Raw genomic sequence first — 6,000 nt, forward strand, 5'->3', positions numbered from 1 at the left:
ATGTGTTATCATTAAAAAATCTGTGTTACATAGATGCCCTTCATGTTTTCAATAAATCAGGTTCAGGCTATAATATTTTCATAGCTTTTTGCTTGCATCCAAGATTATTTTAAATAAGTACTTATGTGTTACCGTGGTCATGTTTACAGATGGTGTTCAATGCAGTGTTAAAGTAGTTGACCAATAATTTTTTATCATATTTTTAGTCAACAACATTTTTTTCTGACAAAAACAAGACAATAACTACATAAAAACTAACACCCAAGGACAAAAAGTATGATGAAACTTGATTTTCCAACAGATTATCCAATTAGAAGTAATCTCCTTGTGCTGTAACAGACACACACTTTTGATCTGCACCAGGAAACAGTACAACTAGCTCCGTGTTACTCATGAAAACACAACAAAATGTCAACGCTTGGGAGGAAGAGTGGAGCAGACATATGGACACATTTCACATTTCACATGTCAACAAAAATAAGACTCTTAGTAAACCATGTGGAGCAACTCTCATCAATAAAATCACATCAAACGTATACACTTTATATTTTAGTCAACCTATAGATTTAGTCTAGTATAACCTTTTGATAGTTAGTCAACTTAAAATAAAAGAATTTAGATGCCTAAATGATAACTAAATGACTTTTTAGTCAAAAGACTGTGACTAAAACTAAATGAAAATTTGATGTCAAATTAACATGAGTTCATTGTCTCCAAAAATCATGTAGTTCTGACAATTTAATTCTAAAAGTTAGCCTATGTGTTGAATGTAAACCATTGACCAGAGTTATTTAGAAACTTTTAACTCCTGGAGAAGAGGATTAGTAGACTAAATAGCAATTTTAATCCTTTACGTTCCCCTTTAGTTTACTGTATCTCAAATTAAGTGAAGAGACAACTCTTCTCTTTTTGTGAAAGATCCACACAGCCGAGACCCAGGTAGTAAAAGATATAGCGGCCTAAGCAAGTACTTTAAAAGTAATTTAAAAGAGGTATGTTTTGCAAAATTATATGCATGAATATCTTCTTTTTTTTCCCCGTGGAGCACTTTGAGCAGCGCATGTGCATGATAAAAGCTATATAAATAAAGCTAGGCTGTGTTGAGTAAAACGAGATATGCTGTGGCAGCAGGTTGGAAACTTAGCAGCCTGCAATGGAGTCTGCAGGACAATGGCGTCCATGATCACAGTAGACCATTGCATTACATCTTATCATTTCCTCTGGAGCTGAAACTCAAACTGAGACTCATCAATAATGCACCTATGATCTCCCATTCAGAAGATCTCAATGGCAGATCAAGCTACTCTTGTATCTCCTCCTCCTCACTCACCACTTCTAGCACATACTTTCTTTAATGCCCATACATGTAAATTCATGCCGCTGACCACAATCTCCACACTAATGGCTTCAAATGTCATAGACTCTCATTTGGGGGTTTAGTTTTTAGCATAGATTATCCCATTAGTCCATTCATGCTGCCTTTTTATTAAAACCACCACAAATGTCTCCATAATGATTTTTTTTTCTTTTTGTTCTCTTGGTCAGAGCAATAAAACGTCAAGCTTTGTCTCAGGACAAAGTGATATTCTTGACTATATGGGGTGAGAGATGCTCCTCTGTTTGGCTCTCTTACTCTCTAACTGAATTATTAAATACTCAGAATCTGGTTGAGCAGTGTACATTTTCCTAAAGGTCACAAAGTTCATTAACTATGGACTGCCATTGATTGTATCATTGTGTGTTTCTCTTCTTGGTTTTCTATCCCCTTCATTGAGTAGGCACAACTTAAGGACAGACTTCCACTCTCCTCATCTATAGCCTGTTAGTTCTAACACACACACACACACACACACACACACACACACACACACACACACACACACACACACACACACACACACATATTTATATATCTATATCTATAAATTATGTCAAATTTTAACTTTATCATAACATGTAAATTTAAAATACCTTCTTGAAATTAAACTGCAGCAGTTAGACCTTGATCTAGGATACGACTTCACAAAAGTTTGAGGTTTCTGAGTCCAGCGCATGTTGGCTGGCTGAGGAGCGTTTTAGTTTGGAGGCCGCATGCTTTTTTTCCCCACTAGCTGTATCTTTAGACAGAAAAATCCATAATGACTATGACAGCCGCGGTATCTGTTTCACAACAGTCCGCTCGTGTCAATCAGCGTGATGCCGATAAAGATCTGTATTTTGATTGAACGTGTGCAAAACTACTCATACTTTACACAAGCCACTTTGATGTTAAACCATTTGAAATCATATCAGATGCTGCCCTCCGACAGAGCAGCCCAATCAACGGAGATGATTTCATAAAGAGGGCTCTTGGGTTTCAGCATCATAAATAACTCATGGTAATCCCATATTTCTCTGACTTCTCTCATTTGAGGTTGAGCTGGAAAGAGGGCAGTTGTGACAAACATTGTTAGCACGACTGCCAAACCATCCAGACCTGGCTATATATGTCTTGGCTCCTCTGGACCTATGAGGTGATGTCCTGAGCTGCTCACATCCTTACACTCTTTAACCCGCAATAGTTACAGTTTTAAGGACCATTTAAATATAATTGTGAGAATTTGTTTTGTCTTTTTAAGGAAGTAAGGTGCAACTAACATATTATAAAGAACAGAAAGCATGAATGTTTGTATAGTCTCTTTCTTTCTTGTACTCTGTAAGTAATGTTGCTGTTTTTGGCTGCAATTTTTTACAGTTATAATAATGATAATAAAGTGTGAGGCTGTGTGCATGCGAGTGTGCATGTGGCCCTCTGTAAGGATTTTTGAAATGGCTTGATTCATAAGTACCCCTGCTGAGACCTCTTCCTACACGTGCAATTTTCCGAAGCCAGCCACTTGCCAAGCAATAATTATGCTGAAGTTTTCAATTACACTCCCTCCATTTCATTAACAAAAAATGTTTGGCTATTGTATAATTAGATATATGAGCTTACCACCTACATTTAACATAACCACTACACAGCAACTTGATGGAAAACAGAGAAGGGTTTTAGCATGTGTGCGTTTACGGTGGTTCGGTAGTCAGCTATAAAGAAAATTCAGCTAGACATTATACAGCTGTCTTCCTCCTGCTTTTACCATTGTTTGAAGAGGTCCTCTAATCCAGAAAGAAATATACAGACCTATAATTGAGCATCATGAAATGTTTGATGAAGTATGGGAGGTTTTGTTAACATACAAAGCACACGTGTGCACGGCATTTACACATGTTATCGGTTGTTAATGCCTATAATTAACATTTTACAGTGTGTTACTACATCATTTATACCCGGCGTGCTGGAGAGATCGTTAGTTACCTAGCGACTGACATTAAATTCAACTAGAAAAAGAAAATACATCGTTCCGCGAGTATATCTATTTTCCATTTTATAGACTGTTTGACACATAAGAGCGCAAACTCTGTCTCTCCTCTCGCTCCCCTCTCTCCCTCTGAGAAGTATGACCCGTTGATGATATTATATAAAAAATTAAACTGTCCATCATCATGGTTATCTTGCCATCTTAAGTGGCTGACCCTGTTACCACACAGGCTTGAGTTTCAGGGCAATGCAATCCTATACATGCCACGGTAACTCTCCTCAGTGCTGTCATTTTGTCTGTTCCCTTTCACATCCCTTGCAACAGGTTCCCACCGAAGGCCAAGATTGCTCTCAGTAAAGAGGTATGTGTTGCTGCTTTACCTACATTAGCAGAAAGCTGCAGCCATTATTGATACTGAAAGGAACTCAAATAGTAAACTTGACATGTATTTTAAAGGGAAACCCGTGTATTGCAGTTAATTCAAAAACAGAATAAGGATGTTTTATAAATGATATGGTACCAATAAGTGATGGTTGCTTTGTTTGCAGCTGACCTAGTTGCTTGACACCAGTGCATTACCGATGGACAGCAACACCTCTAGGTGTGTCTGTGATGTCAAAAAGCTGACTGAGATCGTGCTGGAGCCAAAAAAAAAAGAAAGAAAGAAAAGGAGTGGAGGAGAGTGATCTGATGTGCAGAGATAAAGTCAGCAGGGGCCAGAGTTTTAATGAAGCCTGCCTCTCAATGGAGAAAAGGCTACATGCTCTCTTCAGCAGGGCTGTAAAGTGATCCAGGTCTGATATTTCCCGGCTCTGTGACAGAATTATTAAAAGCTCATCCTCTTAATGCAGCATCCACAGTGTCACCTTTCACAGGTCCGAGACACTTGAACAACAGGACTGCCCTTTTTTTTCCACATGTAAAATGGCACTGAATAAACAAGCACCCAATTCAGCATTACCGGCAGAGACTAGTGATTGTAAACTGAAGCCTCTCACTGCAACTAGGAACACGACTTGCGCCCAGCCACTCTTAATACTCTTTTCTATCTGTCAAAGTTAGATTTCAGTATTATGTATATGAGCCCTAATTCTCTGTCATTAGTGATACTAATTGCATTATAGTGGTCATCAGTTGCAAAAATGATCTCAGAGTGGTGTCCATTTTTAAGGCAATTTTGATACTAAATGGATTTTGCCTCTTTGTGCATGGGAGCAAGCCCCCTCAAGCCTGTACTAATTACATCCATAATCAAATGCGTGCTGTGGCTCCTTGTTAATGACATTGATCTTTTGGAATATCCAAGCCTATATTCTGTGAGATTATTGGATAAAGTGCAGGGCGAAGTCTGCGTGACCTCGGGAAGAAGACGTCGTTGGAGACATAAGTGGGTATTAAATGGATATAATTGACAGTGACCCTTCCTGGCACTCTGCACTGCTGAGGCCCTGGTCTATGGATCATACAGCAGAGGGGGTGAATTAGCATTGGTTAGAAATGGGAAAATTAAAATTAAGAAAAGGGAGACGCTCCGAGAGATGGATCACTGTTGAGCCACTGGGCTTATCAGCTGATGTCGGCCACAGAGGTAATGGTCAGGCTTCACCGATGAGGCAAAATCCATCGTTTAGAAACTTCTGCTCTCAATTTCGCACTAAAAGCTTCCTCAGCTTCTTATGCTTGGATGCATGAATGAGCTTTCTCTTCATTTATGTTTGCATCAGCAACCACATATGCATCATGGGTGGGCACAGGCTATGTTTTGCTATTGATCGCTCAAAGGTCATGACCTTACAGCCCTAATTCATTGTGATGATATAGACAAATGATTTAAAGCAAGGTGAATCCATCTTTATGACATACAGTATAATTTGAGTTTTCAGTTTCACGATACAAATGCTAATTGCGCCATGTACCATATAATATATTACACTATATAATTGTGGAGTTTAGCGTTTCGATTTCTCTGACACTGACCTTCCTTTACAAGTCTATCTGGCAACCGCTCCACCCCTGCACAGGTGGGTCCCATTGTGGCATGTGTGTGCTGTTTGGTTTTCTGCTGTACTGTTGGCATGATGAGGGTAATTGGAGTGTTGGTCTGGTGAATCAGTGCCAGCCTGGGTGGGCAGATTGCATATGATGATCATGTTCTGACCAGATGGCTAGCTGGCACAAGGGCTTAGACTGGAAGGATGTGTACGTTCATTTGTGTGTGTGTGCCAGGGAAGGTTTAGTGGGTGAAAACAGCAAATCCTTGCGTTTGCTCATTTTGATACATATCTTTAAATTTTACTTATATAAAGCCACACACACAAGGCCTCACAAGAGTAGGTCGGATGAAGATTTTTTTTTTAAGCAACACCTACAAACAGATTCTTAGTTTCTGGCGACTACATCAGTTTTTCTGAGTTAGAATTTAGTTTTCAGTCTGAACCGGCCTGTTTTTGCGTCAAACGCTGCCACGCTGTCAGTATTTGACGTAAGAAATCTGACAGACTGTCCTTTGGCAGTAATGCTGTAGAGTACCAGTTTATGAAATTAGTAAAACCTCCAACTCAACACATATGGGCACTTCTTAAGGACCTCTTGGTGTATAAGTAAACACAGTAGGGTGCTGTAGGCATCATTTTTTAACATGCGGGTTTAATGTTTACAG

The sequence above is a fragment of the Simochromis diagramma genome, unplaced genomic scaffold, assembly GCF_900408965.1.
Source record: "Simochromis diagramma unplaced genomic scaffold, fSimDia1.1 OVJJ01000618.1, whole genome shotgun sequence".
NCBI classification, from domain to species: domain Eukaryota; kingdom Metazoa; phylum Chordata; class Actinopteri; order Cichliformes; family Cichlidae; genus Simochromis; species Simochromis diagramma.